The sequence below is a fragment of the Pinus tabuliformis genome, chromosome 2_2, assembly GCF_031772625.1.
Source record: "Pinus tabuliformis cultivar Carrire ecotype Pingquan chromosome 2_2, CPIR1, whole genome shotgun sequence".
In the NCBI taxonomy this organism is placed as follows: Eukaryota; Viridiplantae; Streptophyta; class Pinopsida; order Pinales; family Pinaceae; genus Pinus; species Pinus tabuliformis.
Genome location: NC_142300.1, coordinates 1,303,559,997 through 1,303,587,869, shown reverse-complemented (window position 1 = coordinate 1,303,587,869; position 27,873 = coordinate 1,303,559,997). Strand labels below are relative to the sequence as shown.

The window sequence follows — 27,873 nt, the reverse complement described above, 5'->3', positions numbered from 1 at the left end:
TTAATTTTGACATTGAGTAACTAATTTGTCTACCTTTAGTATAAAATATCATACTATTACAATGTTGGCACACCTTCAAAGTCTAGAAGAGAAAATATTTTGTAAGTCTACTTGTGTCATTTGATGATAAAAATTATTTTGTTATGAATTAGAACATAATAGAGTCGTACTATAATATTTATATCAAATATAACAAGAAATATTAAGGAAATCTCACTTCAAACTTTATTTTAATTGTTTAGCATTTATTCATCAAGTGTTTAAATGGTTTATATTAAAGTTAATTACTCCAATATTGTTTTAATATAATTGTAGGAATTTACTGCTCACAAACAGATCACAGATCAATACACCAGTATTTTTGATGGAGGGAAACAGTCCACGGCCTAAGCCAGCGCGGCCACTTCAGGCAATTTATTAATAAAAGAATGAAAATTGACATAAGCTTCTCTCATGAACAATTATCCTACAAATGACCCTCCATGCTCTTTAAATAGAGATCATGGACCAATCGGGTGTTAAGCCATGGATCAAGTGTCGGTAATACCGAGGAGAGAATGAACCATTGGATCACTACATATCATGACCGTCAGATTGTAAGTTACAAAAGTACATAGTAAAGAAACACACTTTACTTAATTCTACACTAGACCAAGTTATACTTAACTATTTCTTATGTGTCAGAATATCCTAACATCCCCCCTTAAGAACTTGGCATAGGATTGAAGGATGTACAAATATGACACAATAGGAGAAGGAAGGAGGCATTAGATCCTATCCACCCTTAGTGACAACTTCCTGAACTCCAACCATAAATCGAAATTTAGTAAACTTCGCCTCTGTGAGAGCCTCTGTAAAGATGTCTGCTACTTGATCATCTGTTGAACAATATTGCACTCCAAGAACATGGTCGTGAATGAGCTTTCTGATGAATTGCATGTGCAGTTCAATGTGTTTGCTGTGCTGATGTTGGACTAGATCTTTGCATAGTTGAAAGGCACTTTGATTATCACACCAAAGTGTAGTGGGATGTTGCTGCTGAAATCCAAACTCTGGCGGGATCTGATGAAGCAACAGGGTTTCCTTACGAGCTTTTATGGCACCACAATACTCTGCTTCTACTGAAGAAAGAGAAATGGCACTTTGTTTCTTGCAAGCCCATGTAATAGGTCCTCAACCAAGAGTGAACACATAACCTGCAGTAGACTTCTAATCATCAAGGTCACCATCCCAATCAAAATCAGTGAAACCAACCAATAGAGGAGATGCTTCTGCACTGTAATGAATCCCAAACTGAACTGTACCTCAAACATAATGAAGTATTCTTTTAGCTTATTTCCAATGACTTTCATGTGGGTTTTGCGTAAACCGAGCAATAAGGCCAACATCAAAGGAAATGTCAGGACGAGTATGGGTCAGATACAAAAGTTTTCCTACAAGTTGATGGTAAAAGGTAGCATCAACTTCAGGGGAAGTACAAGTGACTGAAAGTTTGGCTCCAAACTAAAAGGGGGAAGGGGCTGGCTGACAGTCTTCCATGTGAAAATGATGTAGAAGATCACAGGCATACTTGGACTGGGAAAGGGAAATACCTTCCTTGGATTACAAGACTTGAAGACCAAGAAAATAATGCAAGTGTCCTAAGTCTGTCATTTCAAACTTCTTTTCAAGACTGGACTTCACTGGTTTATAAGGTTGGGATCACTACCATTAAGGATAATATCATCAACATAAAGAACAAGAATGATAAGAGACTTTCCCACTTTCTTGGTGTAGACAGTATTGTCAGAATGACACCTAGAAAAGCCAGTTTCTAAAAGAAAGCTATCCATTTTGGCATACCAAGCCCGAGGAGCTTGCTTGAAACCATACAGTGATTTCTTAAGCCGACATACAAGGCTGGAGTTTTTTTGTATAAACCCAATCGGTTGTTCCATATAGATTTCTTCAGGCAAGTCCCCATGCAAGAAGGCAGATTTAACATCCATCTGATGGACTTCCCATTTGAAAGAGGCAGCAAGGGAAAGAACAAGGCAGATAGAGTTCATTTTGGCAACAGGGGATAAGGTTTCAGTATAGTCAATGCCTTCAACTTGTGAAAAACCCTTAGCAACAAGACGAGCTTTATGTTTATCAACTTTTCCATCTGGTCCATACTTGGTTCTGTAAACCCATTTGCATCTAACAAGTTTTCGTCCCTTTGGTAGAGGAACAAGATCCCATGTATCATTTTCCAATAATGAACAATATTCTTCATGCATAGTTGCGTCCCAATCTAGATGGCCTGAAGCTTCTGCAAAGGTGTTAGGATCATAATTCGCTGAAGCTTGAGCTAGTAAATAAGAGGCTCTATCAAACTGAGAACGTGTACGTCGTTGATCTGTAGGATCACCAGAAAGAGCGCTTGCTGCATCCCGAGTAGCACGGACCCATTTTGGAAGCTGAGGAGTTGAAGGAGGATCCTAAGAAGGTGGGGGAGGATTGTCATCCTTGCTTTCATCATCTGAAGAAGAAATATTTTCAAAATTAGAAGAGATAGAAAGAGGTGGCACATCCACCAAACTAGGCTCATAGGCCGATATATTTTTAGCAAACTTTACATCTTTTCTACTGATAACATTTTTGGACTTAAGTGGAATAAGTCTATATCCTTTGACATCTTCAGAATATCCAACAAAAATACATTTTTCACTCTTAGGTTCTAAAGCTTTATGTTTGTCATCTAGAATATGGGCCCATGCGTCACTTCCAAACACACAAAAGTGACTTACATCTGGTTTAATTGAGCTCCATGCTTCTTCTGGAGTGATATTCTTTAAAACCTTAGTAGGACTGCGATTTATTATGTAATTTGCACACTTAATTGCTTCTGCCAAAAATTAAGACTAAGTCCTTTAGATTGAAGAATACAATTAGCCATTTCCTTTAAGGTGTGATTCTTCCTTTCAGCTACACCATTTTGTTGTGGAGTATATGGAACAATATATTGCATTTGAATTCCATTCTCAGTGCAAAAGTTGATGAATTTGTTGTTAACATATTCTCCGTCATTATCAAATCTTAGCTTAAGAATTTGATGTCCATATTATTTTTCAACAAAGGCCTTAAAGGCCAAAAACATGTTAAATACTTCTCTCTTGAGTTTTAAGAAGTATACCCAAGTGCGTCTGGAGAAATCATCAATGAAAGTTAAGAAATACTTGTAGTCAGAGACTGAAACAACTGGAAGTGGACCACATAAATCACTATGCACAAGTTGTAAAGGGGCTAAGGCGTGCCAAGAGGCAAGTTTTTCAAAACTATCTCAATGATGTTTTTCGAGTGCACATCAAGAACAAACACCATCTCTGCAAGATACCATTGGAAGACCTGTCACCATATTTTCTTTACATAGATTCTGAAGGGAGTGATAGTTTAAGTGACCAAATCGCTCATGCCAAAGTTTTCTCACTTCATCATTATGAGCAACAAATACCGAGGGAAGATTTGATGACCCAAATTTGTTAAACTTATACAACCTTGTAGAATCATCAGCAATGCCAGTAGTTAAAATCTGTCTAGGATCTCTTAGGTCCTTAATTACAACATCGTGAGGTGAAAAGTCAACGATTTTACCTTCACCTGAATGAGTTAATTGATATATAGATAGAAGGTTGCAGGATAAGGTTGGAACAAATAATACATCATTAAATTGACCATTATTTATATGAATAGTTCCAGTCCCTACAACACTGAGAGATCTATCATCACCAACATATATATTTTTGGTGTTACAATCATTTAAAGAAGAAAACATGGATTCATTTTTGGCCACGTGATAAGAAGCTCCAGAATCAATGAGCCTCTCATGAGAATTAGAAGAAGAAGATACATTTAGTGCATATTTAGACCAAGATGTTTGAAAACCACATGCAGAAAGTGTTATTCCTGAAGATGAAGTTGAAGTTGAAGAGTGGTCAAAATGAATGTTATGCTTCTTCATTGCTGCTTCCAAGGCTTCCATCTTCTTAAATAATTTGGATTCTAAGTGGCCATCTCGATTACAAAAGTGGCAATGTCCATCAGTCTTCTTCCCTTTGTTTTTATTTGCGTTATCATTTTGTTGAAATGATTTTTCATTTTGAGGCTGAAATTGCTTAGGACCCTTGTTTGGTTTAGGACCATTCTTTTTAGGATACAACTTCTTAGGATTCTTTGCATTTGTTTGTTGTTGGGCGGCTAAGGCTTTCTTAGAAGAGCTTCCAAGATTAAGAAGACCAAGGTGTAAGAGTTTTTCTTGTTCTCTTATTAAATAATCACAAAAGGCATCAAAGGAAGGGGACTTGTAGTTTTGTCCTTAAGAAATGAAGGCTTATCTTGTAGAATGGAAGGTGGAAACAAACACAGAGTAGGCTGGTCCCAATTTAGTAAGAATGGAATAGATAGGGTTGCCATCTTCTTTCTTAACCTTAACACATTCCAAGAGAAGTCTAAGGGTCTTGAACTTGGACAGAAAATCTTCAATGGAAGAAAAATTATTGGGGTCCAATGTGAGCAACTCATTTTCGAGTTGATGGACTCTAACTTCACTTTTAATTCCAAAAACTTTAGTGATCTGTTTCATTGCTTCATTAGGAGTATCAAGTTCTGCGATATGGAATCTAAGGTCTAGAGAAATAGACATCCCTTTCAACCCACGTGCTTGATCTTTCCTATTTTCCCATTTGGCTGCCTTATCTTCATCTTTCAGTTTGGTTTCTTGGCCTGAGGCTATTCTGTAAAGACCTTTACTTCTAAGTAAATACACAATGTAGGACCACCATTGGAAGTAGTTGGTGCTGTCAAGAATAACTTGGCATGGACTTTCCATTTTAACATAAACTAAAGTTGTAGATGTTGAAAATAAGTGTTCCAATGGAAATATCTTGAAAAAATAGCCTGATTAAAAAAAAACGGCTCTGAAAACGGCTTCTGGATGAAGAAGTTATGGCTTTTTGAAGAAAAGTTGTTGAAGATGCCGACGAAGTGCGGGAATGTGCGAAAATGAACGATAATGTTATATTTAAAAAAAAATTCACCCCCTTTCCAAACTTAATCTAATTAGCTCAACAAAAAGAAAGACTTGAACTCAAGAACTCTATTCTCATAAAGTAGCTTTGGACCAAGTGAGCTAGATTAAAATGTTAGTAATTTTTGGAAAAGAGGAAGGATTTTTTTTTTGTAGTCACTGAAGCTTTGGGGTGCATGCTTACTTGAGAAAGCTCTTTTCGCCTACTAAACAAAAAAAACAAAACCCAACACAGACACACAAAAAAAAAAAAAAAAAAAAAACAAACAAACAAACCTTATGACTTGAAGTTAACTTTAGCCGGAAGGTAAATATTTCCCTCAAAGTTTCTGATTTTTTGAGATCACACTAAGGCACGGCGGAAAAGAGCATACGCATGAAAAAAATCCTTCCTTTCTGTTTCTGATTTGCCCAGATTTCACAGAGTTGCAAGGAAAATAGCATACACAGAAATGAAAGGTATAGATCCGGTAATAGAAAAACAAAGAGCTAAATAAACTGAAATAAACAGAGAGAAAATAACTAAAAACTGCAAATAGACATTGTATACCTCCAGATCTTAAAAATGACGTAGCTAGGGCTACTGGAAACCTTTTCGCATGAAACGAAAGGGCTTCCTCACTGGAACAGATGCTCCTAACACAATAGACCAGTCCTCTAGGCCTGAAAGCAGTCAGAAACAGTAGATCTAGGAAACGGCAGTCGGATGCAGTTCTACCGGCTTCAGATTTGGATCACCAACGAGTGCGGCCCTCAACTTGGCTCTGATACCATGTACGAATTTATAAGGTAAGTTCCTCAGATCGAACACCAAAAGACATTTCTCACAAAAAAATCACAAATCTATACACCAGTATTTTTGACTTGGTTAAAACCCTCAAAGAGGGAAACAGTCCATGGCCTGAGCCAACGCGGGCACTTCAGGAAATTTATTAATAAAAGAATGAAAATTTACATAAGCTTCTCTCATGAACGGTTACCCTACAAATGACCCTCCATGCTCTTTAAATAGAGATCATGGACCAATCGGGTGTTAAGCCATAGATCAAGTGTTGGTAATACCGAGGAGAGAATGAACCATTGGATCACTACATATCGTGACCATTGGATTGTAAGTTACAAAAGTAAATAGTAAAGAAACACACTTTACCTAACTCTACACTAGACCAAGTTATACTTAACTGTTTCCTATGTGTCGGAATATCCTAACAATAACAAGTCTAAAAGATATAGTTTTTAAGTGCATTATTGAATCTGACTATGCACATTTGATATAATGAGAATTAATGTTGATTTAAAAAAAAATTGAACTTAAAAGTTGAATGAAGGTGTCATTTAATTCACATAAAGTATCTCACATGATTACATTGAAGTTGAACCAAAATGTGCATATATGTACTTTAAATAATATAAAACTCTTCAAAAAATAGTATGAATAGAATATTTGATGTATAAAAAACATTGAAAATTGTTTCTGAAGTATATTAATCGGTACTTCAAAAGAAAAAATTACATTCATGAATCATCTCCACTTAACCTCAATATATTCTCACAAGTAGAACAAGAACAACTTCTACACCACATTTAGTTATCCTTCTCTTCTTGCAATGTTCTTTTGTTGACATCCATGCTCAAACTATGGTATTAATTAGAATAGAGCCAATTGAATTTGTGTCATCAGGATTTGGTACCCAACAATGTTCTAAAATTTTCTCATTGTATTTCCATGAAATAAGTTTCCACCAATCAACCTTTACATGAAGAGTGTCACTTCATTATCCTTGAAGCTATATGAGGTGGATTTTTCAATCCAAATCATCTCTCCTTTATCCTCATTTCTTAATCTAACTAGCAACATCATTCCTTTCTCAACATCAGTGATAAGATTGAATGTTTCCTTTAGATTGTTGCACTTGCATCCAACATTTACGAGTTGATCTGTCACATTATCAAAATATCCATCCATAACACTTGAGAGTACATGGAATGGATTATGGTCATCATACATAATTTTCCTTGTCTTGGGCCATAAATCCTTAGAAGATGAATCACTTCAATCCATTATTATATGATAATTATAAATTTCATCTAATGTATCAAGAACTCTTTTACAATACTATATTTTTCCATTCTATAACAATTGGTGAATCCTAATTATCAATAGTGTTTTTCCATAATTTTATATATCATCCTATTCCTTCCTTTAGTTCTTTTATGTAAACATCATCCTCTTTGGGATGGAAGAAAGACGTCCTCCCTGTGGGAAGTTTAGGCCAACCTTCATCATCTATATTCCACAAGCGAATTGGTTCTAACCAATAAATAACTTTGATGGATTCTACATATCTTAGTATTGGAACATCATTGAGTACAAAAAATTTGAAGTATTGGACATTAAGATGTTTAAATAGTGCATTTCCCCCCTCCTTGATGTATCCATTAAGGAAAATTTTGAAGTCATACACCTTTTCAATAAGTGTAGGTGGAAATAGTTGCCTTTCTTCAATTGTGCAATATATATCCACCATTCCTGGTAAAGAACATACATATTTAATTTTCAGGTTGGAAGAAATTTCTCCATGTGTTCCATTTATGTCTTCAGCCATCATTTCGAGTAAAGAATATACATATTTACTTTTCAGGTTGGAATAAATTATTCCATAAGTTCCATCTATGTCTTCATGGGTGTTCTCATGGGCAAGAACCCAACCTTAATAGTGATGAAGACACCAAACGCAGATAAAAGTGATAGAAACATGAAAATATAGCGATTATTATTATCACTTGCTACATTGTCCAACTATAACAACAAATGTGGAGGAAGAGGTTTAAAATCAATATTATAATTTTTTTTATCTTCCATGACAATGTTTAGACTTATCCCAAATCCTACATATTTGGAAATTTCTGTCTATCTAGACTTCCACAAAAACACCAAATTCCATTTCATGTAGTGTACTCTCAACCATGTCATCCTCATGGAAAATAACTACTGTTCCTTTCGAAATTCACATGGTTGTTCCTTTGCATTCATGTGCAAGAGGAACCTTCATACATATGATGGCAACCTTATGCTAGGGAAGATTTATGGCATGATGATGATAGTGAGGTTCCAATAGCCAAATCTCATAAGTTTCTGTCGTAGCGGCTATAACCACCCCCCAAAATTTTGCCTTAGCTTCGTTTTGGAGCCTCCCTTCCAATCATCGTATCATCTTGCCTTGCTTTATCAAGTTTACAAGCTTCAGTGTTTTGCTTGCACAAAGACAGCCTCTCGATCACAAGTTGATGCATTCTTCTCACATAAAGATGTAGTTCACCTGGACTTGGTCTAGCTGCAGGCTGAGTATCTTCCCCAAGAAAATTGCGCATTTCTGGAGGGCAACCAGCCTTCCCTCTAGAGATTGTGCAATCCTGTCTAGTAGCCTGTTGGGCTCCAAGATTACGCAATTCTGATAGTCAACACTCACAGTGTAAATTGCACAATTTTTCCCAGCAGGGCTGCTCAGCCTAGAATTTGTGAAAATATGGGCAGCAGTCAGCTGCTCTAACCAGAAATTGCGCAAATATCCTAGGCAGTTAGCCCAGCTCCTAGCCAGAAATGTGCATTTCCTCCAAGCAGTTGAACAGCCTCTTGCATGTGCAGTTGAGTTGACCGGTTCCCTCCAGGACCGAGCAAAATAGACTTGCATGCATGGGATGCTTCTCCCAAGGCAGCATGCAAACAGATCCCTTGTTTCAGGGATCTATGTTTAGCAGTTCAAGGTTACATGCAAGGATCATTTCAGAAACCTCCCACCAAGTGTCGCTTTCCTTAGATTTGTTGCATACGCATCGCAACCTCGATGTTATCAAAACTCATCAATTGGAAGCTGCAAAGCTCATTCCTCACATCAACCTTGCACCTCTGACATCCCACATCACATCTAGGAGCAGTCGGTGCATTCAGCTCAGTTGTTTTGGGGTAAGGCCGCTTCCCATGCCTTGTGTTTTATTTTTGCCGCTTTTTGTGTTTTCTCTTGTATAAGTATTGTTTGCTTCATTTCTTTGAATGCTTGCTGTCATTTCAATGTATATAAGCTTTTCCTAGCACCGTTTCAGTTTTCGTCAACATCTCACTACTATTACATGCATGAAACTGTTTTTTTGGAATGGTCGCCGATTCAACGACTCACCTCACCCACATGCATGTTGTTCCATTTTCTGAATCTGTCATTCACAATTTTCATGCATGATCATTCACCTATTCTTACACTTAGTATCAGCATTCATTTGCCCGTCGGCGACTCCGCCCAACCTTGGCCCAGACTCTGCCTCACTAGACAGCATTGCACAATCCTAAGAGGGAAGGCTCGCTTCCTCTCTAGAAATGGACATTTCTACCTAGCAGTTGTTCCCTAGGCCTGCTTTGCACAATCCTGAGGGACAATGACTGTTGGACAAGAAAATTGCACAATGCAATCACTGAGTCTGCAGCCATTTCCAGCTAAGATTACGCATTGCACAATGCCAACAGTCAACAGCCATACTAAACTATGCATTGCACAGTTCCAGTAGTCAATCAGTCTCCCAGCAGCCCAGACTGTGCCTTGTGCAGTCTTGGCATTCGATCTCATGACGTCCCGACCAAAATTGTGCAACCTTCATGATCAGTCACATAGGTATGTTGCAAGTCAATTCTTAAGTTCAATTTCGTTTTCAACTGACAGATTTCTTGCCATTAGTGTTGCCATGTCTCCAGGTATTTCAGGTGTTCATTTGCCTCTTAGCAGTGTAGGTACAATGGTTTCCAAGAGAGCGGAGTCGAAGACACCGTTCTGAGCACACTTGGAGATGTAGTCGATCAAATGTGTATGAGCTTACCTACTCATGAAGATATCAAGTTGTTCGTACACAAGAACATCAAGATATCACAAAAAGAAGAATCATGAACAACAGTTGAAGGCAGCATACTGAACGTAGCGAATGCAGCGAACACAGTGAAAGCAGCAGATACAATGAATGCAAGAGGAAGGTTGTTGACAACACAGAGGCAGAACAAAGTTGCAAGATCAAGCAGATCCACTGATAATGAAAGAAACTTTGGAGACTCGGGCTATGAGGTGATGGCGTGTCATGAATATCGCACGAAGATAGAGAATGGAACAAAGAAGGAGTTGCATGTGCTGAAGCAACAACTCAAGGAAGAACATGAAGTTACACAGATAGAAGAATGATTTGCAGCATGCACAAGAACAGTAGTGGGTGCAACATGCACTCACGAATGAAACTACACCCATATTAAAGATCCATCCCAGCAGCTCACACGGAGCAGACATGGTAAGCAGTGTTGTTGATCACATGCAAGGGATTCAACAGCATGAATGTCATTGTGCGCACGCATGCAATCCAATCCATTCAACATACTCACCAAGGCGAAGACAAGAAGCAAGTCCAACTAGAGCTGAACATGTACTTCAGCAAGTTGATGCGCATGACCACCAGCACACATTTGTAGATTAGCACGGACACTATGCATTAGTGTGTTGAGGGTTCAGCCACACCCAAGAATATCATGTGCATGTTAGAATATGAATTGTATGAAGGAGTCGAACCAATGCACCGGTTGTAATGGAGGCAAGAGTTCGCTTCAGCAAGATGTCACCATGGGGTGCATGCACACCATCACGGACGACCAAGCTTGGCATCATCTCACCACCTTCTCCATCACAAGCATGTCAAAGAGTTGGTCTCATCATAGTGGACCGAGTTTAAGTGATGTCTTACATGGCTTTCTCAAGCCATGTTGTCTCACATGAATACATGTGCATTGTAATGTAGCGTCATGTCAAGTGTAAGTCAAGTGTCAATAGTTGAATGTAACAGTCATAGAGTAGATGAAGAGTCATGAGGGTAGATGAACTGTCACAAAGGGGAATGTCAAGGGTCACCCCACCCTTTGCTATAAATAGAACCTCATAACTCATTTTATGGTCTTTTGGTCAGCCAAGCTTCTGATAAGACTATCTTGGAAAAAGCTTGGAAAATATTGTAATGCGCCTTAGCTTCTTCACTGCACGGAGCTATTACATCTCTTTGGAGGAGTGTGGCTATAACGTTCCACTTTTGTGGCTAGCAGGTTTACATGGATCTATTGTATGATTGGAACTTACACTTCTTTATATAATAAGAGCCAACATGTTTTCATGTATATGTTGTTATTGTAGTTGGGTTGTTCTGGTTGTTGTAGCGATGTATGTTGTTTAACTTACGTATTTTTGAATGAACTACTTTGTATACAATCATATGAATCTTGTTTCATATGTGTTGCTAGTTTAACCATCACTTTGGATTGTCAGCTGACTTGATTTCCAGCTTGTGATGCATCTTCGCTCGTGTGTTCCCTTCCCAGCTGAATACTGATACAGGTTGCCAAGGGGCACACTTGTCTCAACCACCATGTGTTAGAACCTCTCATACACCTTCCTTGACTCACTGCAGCGGTCACACCCTTGCGACTAACATAATTATATTACTTGCCCCAGTGTGACATCGCGGTCAAGGCTTTGCTTTACAGCCCACTGTTGGGACTCCTACACCAAATGGTCTGAGGTATAATTGGGACTTCTTACTAGGGATATCCCCTTACATGTTGGCGGGTCTAGCACCATCAACATTTTGGCACTAGAAGGAGGGCCAGATGAGAAGTTGAGTCCTCACATCTGTTTTGAATCTCTACAAATCTATCATGACTCACTACCAAGCTTCTCTTCTAGAATGTATGTCTTATGGAAATGATTTCATCATCTCGAAGAATCTGTCAAATAACTTGTCTCATAAAACATTTGGCGGTGGAGGCTATGTAGCCTTGGTTAGGCACGTGGTCGGTGTTGTAAGTTCATGTGAAAGACATGGATTCTTTGAAGAATACATGAGTTGTGTGTTGTTCATCTACACGCTTCGAGGACACCCGATGCACTGGTGTGCCACGCTGCCCAAAAAATCTATTCATTCTCTTGCTCATCTGGTCGTAGAGATAGACCATGCTTTCAATCAGTGCGACTGTAAAGCACTCAACATAGAAATTATGAGATTACGAAAAGCACCTGATGAATCCATGGAACAATTTTACACACCTTTTTGTAATCTTGCATACTGATTCCCAAAAGATGATATTGATTGGGAATTTCTTGATGGAAGATTTGATTATCTTCTTCATATATCTAAACCCCACTCAACACACTTCGATGATGGAGCTATACAATCATAGGCAGGCACAATTGTTGTCACAAGTGACTGTCCGCCTTCACCTCATTAAACAGCTCCACCACCGCGAGTGATGTGAGAGATCATGCATACACCTCTATTGAACTATCACATTCTCCCACCCCACCTGCTCTTGAGATTTGCACAGATTTGACTTGCAATCATGTTGGTTGTCACGTGGAATTTTCCCCTCAACCTCCATCCTCGCGTTTTGTTGATCCTCTGGATTGTACTGTCTTGTGTTCTTCCATTCCAGTCTCCTCACCTGTTGTGAACAAAGATCAAGCTGTCGACGGAGTTGGTGTTCTAAAGCCAACCTGTGCCATCATTCATGATGAGTGTGTGCGGGAATCTAAAGAAGAGCTCATGGTGAAGGATGAATCCCTTCCAGCCACGCCTCATTCGCTTCATCCTGACATCCCTTTTGATTCTGCCACTACTGATTTCCCCTATGAAAACTCATTCCTGAATGCTTCTACTTCTGATCATTCACAGGACACGTCAGATGTCAGTCTGTCATTACAGTGCAGAGAGGACACATCTTCCTCGAAAAATCCATCCAATATGTCATCTATCTTTCTTGAAAACACAGAGGGTGAAAATCTTTGATTCTCTTCTATCCCTCTGCCTGATTCATCAAATCATGAGGATGCCGACAAACATCCTGAATTTTCTAATCTTGTTTGTCGTGATCTATTCACTCCCTCAACCGATCACGATGTTGATTCAATCATTGTTAATCTATCCAAAGCACTGGTCTACAATGATATATCTGTAAATGAAGTGAAACCCCCCAGACTGTCGAGGCACTTCATCCCGAGTTGATGGTTATGTCAGGCCCTCGATGTCCTGAGGTTGGTTTCACTTTCGGTTAGGAAATTGTCGAAACACTCAAGGCTCCTCATCACTCTCTGCTTTGCTTTGAGGATCAACCAAACACCCAAATTTCACTTCCTCCCCTCAAACTACACAATCCCATCGCTCACAAATTGGAGGAATATTACACAGCAAGCACACATGCACAACACAAGTGGTCTACCTCTCTCACATTTTCTTACATGTCACAGTCAAGAGAATGCATACACTTAACATATGCACGCGATGTAGCACAACATCATGGTAGCACCACAAAATGACTATCATGCACTTTCACTCATCTTTGTTCTGTGGTCACTTGTAAGATCAAAGTGTGTTTGTCTTCACTGTTATATCTTTCTTGTTTGTTGGTTCACATAGATGTATTGTTCGTGAGCCATGCCTTCACCAACATGGGTCAACCAATGCATTGGTGGCTACATTGGAAGTATCACTTCAAGTGAGATGACCCATGCACTATTAGCTTAGGAGTAGGAGTAGTGTTTGCTTTTGAGTTCTTTGCTTGCATGCTCGTTTGCTTACTTGCTTTGTTTGTTTATTTGTCTGCTTTCTTGTTTACTTACTTGCTTTGTTTGTTTATTTGTCTACTTGCTTGTTTTCTTGCTTGCTTTTCTATCGCTTTTTCTTCTACTCATGCTTTGCTTTGTTGTTTGTTAGTTCGCTTGTTTCGTTTCATAGGATAGTTTCGCATGAAACCATGTATGTCTCTTGAAGAAAGTTGGGTAAAGTAAAAGAGGCTTTGTGCCGCTATCACTACTTGGTTATCTGTCATCTTTCCTCTGTATGAAGAACTTGTTACTTTTAGTCCATGATACGTCGATGGAAAATACGTACTGTTCGAAGTGAACCTTGGTGAAAACACAATGCTTGCGTGCTAACTAGTGTCACCTACTCTAGTCAGTTGTTTTTGGGTTAACCCTTGTCAGCTCAGTCAAGTAGAGTAAGGTGAGGGGGAAAACCTTAACACGCACATCAGAGGTATAATAAACTACTTCTCTGCTGGAACAACCTCTTCTGCTCTCAAAAAGTTGGGATCCCTTTTCCGCCTCTCAAATGAATAAGTGTTATGCATAGTTACAAAATAAATAAATAAAAGTGAAAAAGTTTGAAAAAAGGAAAAATGAATAAGGCGAAAGAAGATAAAGGCTTCCTGCGCAGAGAGGTGATGCAAGTAACTCCATTGGGGTACTGGCCAGGATCACTGGCAACAGATCCATGCTTGTCTTCCTATGTGACCGCATCGGGGTATTGCCCAGACCTGCTAGTACCAGAGCAACACCAAAGATGAAACTAAGACTCTGACAGCTATACTGCTTGTGCACCAATATACCCCTCAACCCCAATCGAAACAATTGTGTTTCCTTGGCTTGGAATGTGCATCAATCAATCAAGAGCTTGGAAAATGTTACATCTTACAATCAAGCTAATGTGGAAACCAAGAGGAGCTGAGAACCGAACAATACTACTGGAGGTGTTAGACTTTATTTTCACGAATAGGGTCCATTCAGAGAGCTGGAGTTCTACCAGTGTGTCGCCAAGTGTTATAGCAGCTACAACCACCGTCCAAAATTTTGCCTTAGATTCATTTTGGAGCCTCCCTTCCAACCTTCACAATAGCTTGCCTTACCTCGTCAATTTCACAAGATTCAATGTTTTGCTTGCACAAAGGCAGCTTGTCGATCACAGCTTGATGCATTCCTCTCATAGGTTGTTCACCCGGACTTGGTCCAGCTGTAGGCTTAGCAGCTTCCCCAAGAAAATTGCGCATTTTTGGAGGTCAACTAGCCTTCCCTCTAGAAATTGCGCAATCCTATCTCGCAACCTACTGGGCTCCAAGATTGTGCAATTCTTCCAATCAACACTCACAATGGAAATTGGTTAATTTTCCCCAGCAGGGCTACTCAGCCCAAAATTTGTGCAAATCTAGGAAGCGCTAGTTGCTTTGCCCAGAAATTGCTCAAATCTCCTAGGCAGTCAACCTAGCTCCCAGCTAGAAATGCCCATTTCCTTCAAGCAGTTGAATAACCTCTTACATGTGCATCTAAGTTGATTGGTTCCCTCTAGGACCACGAAAAACAGACTTACATGCATGGGCTACTTCTCCCAAGGCAGCATGCAAAAGCATCCCTTGTTTCAAGGATCTATGTTTAGCAATTCGAGGTTACATGCAAGGATCATTTCAGATCCTCCTAGCAAGTGTTGTTTTCCCTAGATTTGTGGCATTTGCGTCACAACCTCGATGTTATCAAAACTCATCAACCAAAAACCGCAGATCTCATTCCTCACATCAACCTAGTAGCTCTGACATGCCACATCACATCTAGGAGTAGTCGCCACATTCAACTCAACTATTTTTGGGTAAGCCCACTTCCTATGCCTTATGTTGCATTTTTGTAGCATTTTGTATTTTCTCTTGTATGAGTATTGTTTGCTTGATTTCTTTGAATGCTTGTTTTCGCTTACATGTATATTATCTTGTCCTAGGAGTGTTTCAGTTTTGTCAACATCTCACTGCTGTCGCATGAATGAAACTATTTTTCGATAACAGTCGTCAATTCGGTGACTCGCCTCACCCACATGCATGTTGGTCAATTTTCTAAATCTTTCATTCACGATTTGCATGCATGATCATTCACTTATTCTTACATTCAGTATCAACATGCATTCGCATTCAGTTTCCCGTCAGTGAAACCACCCAACCTTGGCCCAGACTCTACCTCACTAGACAACATTACGAAATCCTGAGAGGGAAGGCTCTACCTTCCTCTCCAGAAATGCGCATTTTTGCCCAGCAGTTGTTCCCAGGCCTGCTTTGTGTAATCTTGAGGGACAGTGACTGTTGGCCAAGAAAATTATGCAATGCAGTTAGTAGCTAGACTGAATTGTGCATTGCGTAGTTCCAGTAGTCAGTCAGTCTCCCAACAGCCCAGACTATGCCTTGTGCAGTCTTGGCAGTCAGTCTCCTGACCTCCCGGCCGAAATTGTGAAACCTTCATTATGAGTCACATAGGTATGTTTCACGTCAATTCTCAAGTTCATTTCGGCTTTTGACTAATAGATTGCTTGCCATGAGTGTTGCCATGTATCCAGGTATTGCAAGTGTTCATCTGCCTCTCAGCAGTGCAGGTACAATGGTTTCCAAGGGAGCAAAGTCAAAGACACCATTCAGAGCACACTTGCAGAGGTAGTCGATCAAATGTTTATGAGCTTACCTACTCACGAAGATAAAAAGTTGTTTGTAGACAAGAATGTCAAGATATCACAGCAAGCAACATCATGAACAATAGCTGAAGGCATCTTACCAAATGCAGCGAACGCAGAAAATGCAGTGGATACAATGAATACAAAAGGAAGGTTGTTGACAACACAGAGGTGGAACAAAGTTGCAAGATCAAGCAGATCCACTAATAATGAAAGAAACTTTTGAGACTCAGGCTATGAGGTGACGGCCCAACATGAAGATCGCGTGAAGACAGAGAATGGAACAAAGAAGGAGTTGCATGTGTTGAAGCAACAACTCAAGGAAGAACATGAAGTTGCACAGATAGATGAATGAGTTGTAGCAAGAACACGAATAGCAATGGGTGCAACATGAACTCATGAATGACACTGTGCCCGTACAAGTTAACGATCCATCCCAGCAGTTGACACAGAGCAGACATGGTGAGCACTGTTTTTGACCGCATGCAAGGGATTTAGCAACATGCATATCATTGTGCGTACGTATGCAATCTAACCCATTCAACACACTCACCAAGGTGAAGACAAGAAGCAAGTCCAATTGGAGCTAAACATGTACTTCGGCAAGTTGATGCGCATGACTACTAGCACACACTTGAAGATCAACACAGACATTATGCATCAGTGTGTTGTTGGTTGAACTGCACCCAAGAAGATCATGCACATGTTAGTAGACGAGTTGGATGAAGGAGCTAAACCAATGTACCTGTTGCAATGGAGGAAAGAGTTCGCTTTAGCAAGATGTCACCATGGAGTGTATGCACACCATCACGAACAACCAGCTTGGCATCAGCTCACCAACTTCGCCATCCCAAGCATGTCAAAGAGTTGGTCTCATCATAACAAACCAAATGTTAGTGATGTCTTGCATGGCTTTCTCAAGCCATGTTGTCTCACATGAATACATGTGCATTGTAATGTAATGTCATGTCAAGTGTAAATCAAGTGTCAATAGTTGGATGTAACAGTCATAGAGTAGATGAAGAGTCGTGAGGGTAGATGAACTGTCACAAAGGGGAATGTCAAGGGTCACCCCACCCTTTGCTATAAATAAAACCTCATAACTCATTGTATGTGCTTTTGGTCAGCCAAGCTTCTGATAAGACTATCTTGGAAAGAGCTTGGAAAGTATTGTAATGCGCCTTGACTTCTCCACTGCATGGAGCTAGTACATCTCTTTGGAAGAGAAGGTGGATGTGGCTGTAATGTTCCACTGTTGGGGCTAGCAGGTTTACATGGATGCATTGTATGATTGGAACTTACACCTATTTATATAATAAAAGGCAACACGTTTTCATGCATATGTTGTTATTGTAGTTGGACTGTTCCAGTTGCTGTAGCAATGTATGTAGTTTAACTTACGTAGTTGTCTATGAATTGCTTTATATGCAATTATATGAATCTTGTTGCGGATGTGTTATTGGTTTAACCATCACTCTGGATTGTCGCCTGACCTTCTATCTAGCTTGTGATGCATCTTTGCTCGTGTGTTCCCTTCCTAGTTGAGTATTGATATAGGCTACCAAGGGTGTCACACGTCTCCACCCCCATGTGTTAGAAACTCTCATACACCTTCCTTGACTCACTGCAACAGTCACACCAAGTTGCTACTGATAGAGTTATCTTACTTGCCTTTGTGCGACATCGCGGTCAAGGCATTGCTTTATGACCCACTGCTGGGACTCCTACACCAAACGGTCTAAGGTCTAATTAGGACTTTTTACCAGGGAGATCCCCTTACATTTTGGTGGGTCCATCATCGTCAACATTTTGGCACTAGAAGGAGGGCTAGATGACAAGATGAGTCCTCACATCTGTTTTGAATCTCTACACATCTATCATGACTCACTACCGAGATGTTCTTCCGGAATGTATGTCTTATGGAAATGATTTCATCATCTCGAAAAACCTCTCGGATAACTTGTCTCATAAAACATTTGATGGTGGAGGCTACATAGCCTTGGTTAGGCACGCGGTCGGCATTGTAGGCTCATGTGAAAGACATGGATTCTTTGAAGAATACATGAGTTCCACATTCATCTACACGCTTCGAGGGCATCCGATGCACTGGTGTGTCATGTTGCCCATAAAATCTATTCATTCTCTTGCTCATATGGTCGTAGAGATAAATCGTGCTTTCAATCACTACGACCGTAAAGCACTCAACAAAGAAATTCTGAAATTACGAAAAGCACCCGATGAATCCGTGGAACAGTTTTACACACATTTTTGTAACCTGGCTTACCAATTCCTGGAATATGATATTGATTGGGAATTTCTTGATGGAAGATTTGAGTATCTTCTTCACATATTGAACCTCTCTCAGCACACTTCAGTGATGGAGCTGTGCAATCACAGGTAGGAATAGTCGTTGTCACAAGTGATTGTCCGCCTTCACCTCATCAAACAGCTACACCACTGCATAGTGGTGTGGGAGATCATGCACACACCTCTGTTGAACTGTCACACTCTCCCACCCCACATGCTCTTGAAATTTGCACAGATTTGGCTTGCAAGCCTATTGGCTATCACATGGACTTTTCCCCTCAACCTTCGTCCTCGTGTTTTGTTGATCCTCCAGATTGTACTATCTTGTGTTATCCCATTTCCGACTCCTCACCTATTGTGAACGAGGATCAAGCTGTCGATGGAGTTGGTGTTATGCAACCAACCTGCACCATCATTCATGATGAGTGTGTACAGGAATCTAAAGAATCGCCCGTGGTGAAGGATAACTCTCTTCCAGCCACGCTTCATCCACTTCATCCTAACATCCCTTGTGATTCTGCCACTACTGATTTCCCCTGTGAAAACTCATTTCCAGATGCTTCTACTTCCGATCATTCACAGGACACGTCGGATGTCAGTCTGTCATTACAGTGCGGAGAGGACACATCTTCCTCGTAAAATCCTTCCAATTTGTCATTTATCTTTCTTGAAAACATAGAGGGTGAACATCTTTGCTTCTCATCTACCCCTCTACCCAATTCATAAAATCATGAGGATGCCGACAAACATCCTAAATTTTCTGATCTTGGTTGTCGTGATCTATTCACTCCCTCATCTGATCATGATGTTGATTCAACCGTTGTTAATCTGTCCAAGGCACTGGTCTACAATGATCTATCTATCAATGAAGTTGAAACCCCCAGACTGTCGAGGCACTTCAGCTCGAGCTGATGGTTATGTCAGGCCCTCGTTGTCCTGAGGTTGGTTTCACCTATGCTCAAGACATTGTTGAAACACTCAAGGCTCCTCATCACTCTCTGCTTTGCATTAAGGATCAACCAAACACCAAAATTTTGCTTCCTCCACTCGAACTACATGATACCATCGCTCATGCATTGGAGGAATCTGTTGTATCTCTGAGATGATAATGCTCAGTTATCATGCCAGGGCATCTAAGATGTTTGTTTTGGGGGTTTTGTTTTAATTTGGAGGACCAATGAATGAGATAGATTTAAAACAGTGATGCCTAACCTTTTGAATAGTATTAATATTTAAACAGAGGGCTGCTATTAAAATTCACACTGTGATATAGCTTGCATGGTGGTGAGCAGAAATAGAGAGATGCTATGACTATCACAGTCTTCAAATTGAAAATTAATAATCATAAGTAAGAAAACCTTTAAACTATGTTCAGAAGGTTTAACGAAATATGTTTAAGCTTACAAAAGATGTAGAAGAGGAGGAATGAACTGTTATAGAGTTTTGTGAACCCAACGTTTCGGACTACCAAGTGAGTCCATCATCAGGGGATGTGTCAATAGATATTCTCCAGATCTTACAAAAGATGTTGATGATTTTATGATTTAGAGGGAATTAATAAAACTAACAGTTTATATAATTCATTCTCTTTATAGATGATCACTTCATAAGCTTATAAGAATATATGAAACACAATTACTCCTACCTGGTTATCTTTGTAAAACATAAGAATATGAAGAAAACATTATGAAATAAAACTGGAAAAGCTTATAGTAAAAACAAAACTGCATGAATCAGAATTCAAAATCCTTTGCTTTTGTATTAATGATTCAAAAAAGTCATGTACATTTAATGTTTTGAAATGCTTCTTCAAGGGTGCAACCCTTAATAACTCATGAAAGATAGTTATTTATACAATCTTAGAACTGAGAAAATATCTTAAACTATTTTACAAAAATAGATAAATAAAAAATCAGGAATATAAACTGATAGTTGATCTGTCACTATTTTGGTTCTAAGTTGTTGATAACTGTTGCTTGAAAAACTCATAACTATTGAGCTGGTGATGACTGTTGCTAGAAAAAATGAGAATTGTTGAGCTAGAGATGACTATTCCTGAAAATACTAAATACTATTTAATCACACTTTAGTCAAGTAAATCAATTAATTCTTCCCAACGTTTCTTATCTGGGATAGATAACTTAGTTACCCTTCTATAAACTTCATCCATCTCTGTATATTTAGTAAAGGTGGTTTTTACTGGAAATATGTGTCTAATTTCATTCAGAATGAAAAAGGAATCTCTAAGTGCATTCAGCACAACCCTTGGTGTTGTTGCACCTCTTATGTTTGAAACTGAAGTTGGATCGGTACCCACCTCTGTAAGCTTTCGAACATAATCTTCAATGGGCATTAATTTGTCATTTATCACTAACATAGAGGGCAAACCTTGGTTGGTCAAGGGTTCTAACCTACTGAAAAATATTTGAACTATAGTACTCACACTGCTACACTTTTCCTCCAACTGAAGGATGAGGTTTTTCTTGGTAATGATCTTATTTACTTCCAGTATAGTTGTTGTCTTGTCATTTATACCCAATTCTTCAAGCTCATAGTTGTCTTTAGAATTGAGGAACTTGATTATTTCAAAAGAAATTTCTGGCATGTCCTCAAGCTCTTTAGAAATAATTTCAACAGCTTCCTGAGCTTTCTCCAACAGGTATTTTTGATCAAAGATTATCTTGATATAGGACCAAATATCCTTGACTGATTCAATAATTTCTTGCCATAGAATTTCCTTTGCCAAACCTAGTTTGTTTCCAAGGTAGGACTCTTTGATTTCCTCATGCAAAACTTCAATTTGACTTTTTTTCCTCTGCAACTCGGTTGCATGTGAACTATCTGCAACTGTCTTCGTATGTCTTAATTCCTTGAGTTCATCCTGCAACTTCTTCATTTCAACTGTCTGAATGGACAGATTTTGAACAGCTTCTACAAGTTGGTCAGCTCCTTCTGTTGTACCTGTAGTTGATGTTGTTCCTGAAGTAGAAACTCTGGTTATTGAGACTACTGAAAGAGGAACTACATCCATTGGAATTTGAGCCTTCTTGACAACGTCTTCTTTCTCTTTGACCAATTTTTCCATTTTCTCCTCCATCTTTTTTATTTGCAGATTTTGTTCCATGATGAGCTTCATCATGTCAGATTTCTGAGTCTCAATTTCTTCAATCTCCTTGGTCATTGGATCCTCAGAAGCTGGCAGTTTAAGCTACTTCCTTAATGCTGAGAGCTCAGCATTTTTCTTCTTAACAAGTTCTTCTGCTGCATTTATGTTTGATGGATCATGTCCCATCTTTAGCACCAAATCTTCCAAGGATTTTCTCTTGGTGTCCTTTTCCAATGAGGAAACTTTTTCCAACTTGAGTTGTGACTGTGTATTGGCCAAGGTGACCTGCAACTTTGACAAACTCATGGTAGTATGAGTTAAAGTGGAAGAAATCATATGTCTAGTTTGTTTGTGCATCTCAATTTGATCATTTGAATACACATATTTTACATTAAACTGAAATGAGGATTGCTTATGATAATGTGCATGAGTCCTGGGCTGTGGAATTTGAGCTTGCAGGAAAGCCATCTGCATTTTTCCCTTCTCAGAGTCAAAGACTGAAATAAGTCTATCTTGAGAGCTGGAGGAATGTTTCTAGAATTGGGTATAGGTGTTCAATTTCAATTCTCCATTATTCTTTTTAATCTCACTGAAAACATGAAATATGTCCTCCTCCTTGTCATTCTAAATACTTCCACTAGTCTAAATTACCTCTTGTTCATGAGAAGTAGTGGAATGAGTTGGGGACTGGGTAGACTGTCCACTAGATTGTGTATAGATCACAGTCTCTCCAAGTCCATCAAATGTTGTTTTTTGAGACTCATTTGTTGCTCCAACAATCACAAAGATCCTAGGTATCTTCTTTATATGCAGAATCTTAAAGCCCTGGCTTGCTGCTTTAGTTGTAGGGGATGACTGTTCTTCCCTTCCTCTTTTAGCTGTATTTTCTCATCCAAGTGGAGTTTGCACATTTGAAGTAGAAACTACCTGCCCTTCAGCTTCTTGAAGGGTGTTCTGTTTCCATTCCAACTGATTTTTGTACTGCTCTATTTCAGGTTTGGTTGTGTGGTGATATGTAGTAAACTTATTTTCAACCTTGAGTTTAGAAATCACTCCCACTAGGTCATAAGACCAAGTGAAACTGAGACCAAACTTCATTTCCTTTAATAACCTGTCTGCTTCTTCTCCTGCTACTCTAGTGTTGCAGATGAATGGACTGACCTGAGCTTTTAGCTTGAATTGTGATTTCTTCTTTGCTGCCACAAAGTGTACTTCATCTGCACTTAACTTTTGCCTAATATATTCCAATGCAAAGATTCTGATGGAGAGGTACTTGGGAAGTTTGTAGGGTGGAAGCTCACAACCATTAACCCCTATATCTATAAAGTTTTGGTAAAGATACCAATCTCCTATTGTGGCTTGATCAACTGGATGCAACACTTTCACAATTTCATCACTGATTCTTGGCATTGGAGTGTTGCTCATAAGACTAATATCTGGATGAATAAACAATTCTACGAACTGTTTATATGTAAATTCTTCTTTCTCATTCATTCCCATTGAAGCCCAAAAGATCAATGATTGTTGGTTGCCTTCCTCATCTAGCTTCTGTAAGGTGAATGGAAATTTGTCTCCCTGAAAATATATAAAAAGGTATACAAATATTGAATCATACTTGAAATACTTCTTCAGTGTTAAACTGGACAAATTTCTCATGTATGGTTTTAGCTAGGAATTGGCTAAAGCTATAGAGAATAATGAGTTTGGAATCAACATAAAATATTGACAAGAAACCTACAATAGCTTCATTAACATATTGATCATAATTTTAACCAAGTAGATAGGACAAAATAGTGGTGATTTGCTTGGTTCTGTCAGGAAATATGGATGAATCATAGGGAGGTTTTCTTTTAGGCATAGTACTATCTATTGCTAGGAAACGTTTAAGAGTCTGGGACCTTTAGTAAAATCTTGTTTTTGATAAGCTTCTATCAGGCTTCCATGAGAAAAGGATGGGTTGGTGTAATAGCTGGAGCTTACAACATCTTTTCAATGGACTCAACATTGATGAAACAGAGGATTTCTCCTGTGGTGAAATTATTTCTCCTTGAGTGGGATCATAGGACTCACGGAATTTCCTGAAAAATTCAGGTGCTCTATGTATCTGAGAGAAAATGTAGTGAGGAAGGAGGGAATCCCATAGTCCTATTTCATTTGTATGTTCAATTAATTGATCCTCCATCCAGCAGTAAATTTCATATAAATCAAATTGAGAAGAAGTCTCAATGATTTTACAATCTCTGTCGACCAGGGGAGTATGATGGAAGTTAACTTGCGGATGAATAAGAGGATTTGGGATTTTTGCAATTTCTTTTCCCTTAGGAGGCATCTTATCAAATGAATTGTAGACTGAAAGTGATGGAAATGGAAAAAATCGGTCTAAAACTGAGTGGTAACAGTAAAAATAGTATGACTGAAAAGAGACAAGTGGACCTGGATGTCAGCTTTCTTCTGAATAGGACAAAGTAATTGCTTAAGTGTTGAACTGTTGCTGAGCTGTAAGGAGGAAATCTTCAGTGATCAATTTAGTTATAGAAATGCACTGTGTAACAATTTTCATGAAGGAAAAGGGCTTATAATGGAAAAAATGGAGCGGGATTGTTTAATGAACGGCTAAATATTAATTAATTATCCAACGGGATTAATAAATGGGTCTATGGGGCATAAATTCACAGGAGTGAGAATTGAATGAATAACGGATAGGTGGCAGCTAATTGGACAGAGGAAGTGACATGGAGCGAATGAGGACAGTGACGTTGGAGCGGTGGTAAACAGTCAAATGTAAACTGCGTTCGGGAGCAACTTGAGATGGTAAGTTGTTTCGGGATTTTAAGTCCCAAAAGACTAGGATGGGGAAATGCAGTTTTGGAGGGCGGTTTCAGAAACTACCCACTTCATACCCCCCCCCCCCCCCCCCCCCACCGATAAAGCTAGGATGACAAATGCGGGTCGAGGAGTGATGTGGGCCATTTAATCTCAGGGGAGTGTGCGGGATGTAAGGAAAGATGAAAAGGATTTAATATTGTGAAGCGGAAAGTGATGGTGGGGTCAAGATTTATGGCGGATGTGACAATTTGGTATTGTGGGTGAATGAATGAACGAAGTTAGGATATTCATAAAATTACATTGATACTTAGGCTTATGGTTAATTAAAGCCCATACCATATGCACATTTTTGCAATGTTATAACTTAGGATAAAATACTTCGATGCTCCAATTGTATTCCATTTGTCTACCGACCCATATCTTTCCTAACATTTTCTCACTTAGTTCTCCGAATGCATTTAAACTAGCAACTCAATATTTTCCTTTTAATGACTAATTTACTTCTATCCCTTATTTCCTCCATTGGCTCAGATTAAACTGTTGAGCCAATTTTATTTGCTACCTATTGACAAACAATTTAAATCAAATACAGTCATGATTAAACTGTACAATTGGATTGTATGAACTAGTGTGTCATTTAAACAACCTGCACACAAACTTTATTTGCAAAAATAAAATTGACTAAGAGTAGTGGCATTTGGATTTGCAACACTTTCAGAGTTTATTATCTTAGCTTTTCTTTCTAGCCTAACATTTTATTTTTGCCTCCGTTTTTAGGGCATCTATTCTAACATTTTATTTGTTAAATCTTCTCTGTTGAATCTCTATTGAACGGTCACCCCCTATTTGGTATCAGAGCCACACCCTGGTCCTTGGAAGAAATACATTCTATAGACAGAGCCTGAAGTTAGCCAGGTAGCCTTTGAAAAGCATCTTGTTTACTAGTGCTGAGTAAATAAAAGCTGCTTCAATCAATCTCTGGAATAGAATTGTAAAAGTTCAACATGGCCAACTTTCTGAGATCCTTCTATACAATTGATAAAAATTTTGTATCTGAAGTAGAAAATAGATCTCTTGAGTCAGAAATAGATGAACATGAGAAAGTCGAAGACCCGGAGAACTGGAACCCTCCTAAATTAAACACAAAAGAAATTTATCCAGTCCCAATTATGTTCAAATGAACAAAGAAGGCCTATTTCAAAGAAGTTGAACTGAAAGTCAGAATAAAAGGTCCATCTGTACAAATCATAGGTTTAAATTTGTTTTCCGAAGAAGAAATTAGAAAATTCATAAAATGGGCGGCTGAAAAGAAATTTTTTTATTTGCACTTTGGGGGAATTAGAATCGGATTAGCCCCATTGTTTCGCCATGGTCTAAACACTCCATGTATAGCAGAACTTTTTGATACAAGGCACAATCTGTATGATCATGCCCATATAGGAAACATACAAGGAAACCTTTCCTTGGGATGTCAACATGGAACAATCTACCCTGATTATGCAATCAGTTTAACAGATGTCCATCTCAAAGATTGTTGGAAAGCCTTGATAGGAGTGCAAGGTCTGTCTATGGTTGATGATAATGAATATTTGTCGGTAATAATCCAGATCTCTTTTCAGTTAACAAATACTATACATATTAAGTTAAAGCAGCCCGTGTTGAAGGATTGTGTGGCAGTAGGAGTAGGCAATGCACAGATTGAAGGAGTTCATTATGATAAGGAAGCCTTGCCTAATGACTGGTACATTCAATACAAGTCTCTGGCCGCAGAAACCTCAAACAATATGAGCAGAAGAATGCATGTCTCTGATGGTTGTGTTAAAATCATACCTAACCAGCCCAGAATACCATGACCCATAGTCTTGCCAGAAAAACATGTGTTACCAGCCGTCTCAGAAAATGAACCAATTCCTGTTAGTGGAAGAAGATCTTTCTATCGCCATATCCCCATACCAGAAGAACCTAGTTCTTCCACCAGTACACTGCTGTCTACCAATTAGTTGTATATACCAGAAGAAAAGCCATTTTTTGCCGTGAATAAGATGTTTAGAACTTATGTAAATACTTTCCCGCCAGTAGAGGAATTTCATTATGCAAATCATAGATATGTAAAAGGAGGAAAATGGCCACCCAAAACAAAGTTTTGTGCCTCTTCATCCAATACCAGACAACCACCCACAAGAGCTGACTGTGCCCCATTGCTAGAACATAATTCACAAAATCCAAATGACTTGGACCAAGTATATCAGATAGGGAACTATCTAACCACTTGGTGTGCTCATGCCGAAGATGTTCTAGATGATCTAGGAAAACAAGCTGATCTGATAAATGCAAATCTAAAATTTTTATATGATAAGCAACAATCAGAGAAGCAAGAAAATGAAGAGAGGAGAAAAAGGAGACAAAAAAAAAAGGCCAAAGAAATCCCAAAACTTCATATAGATATGTCTGCTCCCAATTATTGGGATCTAGAGGAAGAAGAAGAGGAAGAAAAGGGAGAAACAACTGCAAACAGTGCAGGAGAAGGTACTTCCCAAAACACTGGAAAATTAACCAGTGAGTCAAGGACATTTAAAGCTGATAAACCTTTTGAGTCCAAGAAGGAAGTCATGACTCTTGAGAAAGCTGCCTCTAAATTCCCATCTTTCATTCTGTCATCTATACATAATCAGAATAAGGCACATATTTTGAAAGAAGTAAATAAATATCCTCGAGTTGAAGAAGACCTGTATGCAGCTAATACTAGTGGCTATATCCTAGATCTAGATAATTCTTCAAACCCTGGAGAATCAATCCGGATTTGGATAGGAGAATTATATCAAATGCAGGTTACTACAAAATTGGATAATATGTCCATCATGGTCCTAGCAGAGAAAAGAATGACTGGAATAGTCTATGATTGGTGGATGGGACCATCAGAAGAAAAAAGAAGAGCCGTCATGGATGTCGGACTGAGCACACTGGAACTTTTGTTGAAAACACAGTTCGTGCCAGAACCAGTAGATGAGAAAAAGCAAATCATAACTGATCTTAGCCGAATGGAATTAAAAGATCTGAAATAGCTTGATCAATTCAGTAAGGATTTCATGGCCAAGGTATTTAAAGCTAATCTCTCAAATGATGTAGCTCAGAAAATTTCATTTTTGTCAAAATTACCAGGCAATCTAGGAGACCTCGTTATGAAAGATCTAGATGTATAAAGAAAAATACTAGATCAGATTTATTGGGTTAATCTTCTGTTCAGGGTTACAGAAAAAGTTAAATA

At 38.9% G+C, this 27,873-nt stretch overlaps 1 pseudogene; it reads right to left on the bottom strand.

Moving 5' to 3' along the window:
• LOC149198278 (TMV resistance protein N-like) overlaps positions 1-21,761 on the bottom strand; it is a 70,243-nt pseudogene extending 48,482 nt beyond the window's left edge.
• Between the last annotated feature and the right edge of the window lie 6,112 nt (positions 21,762-27,873).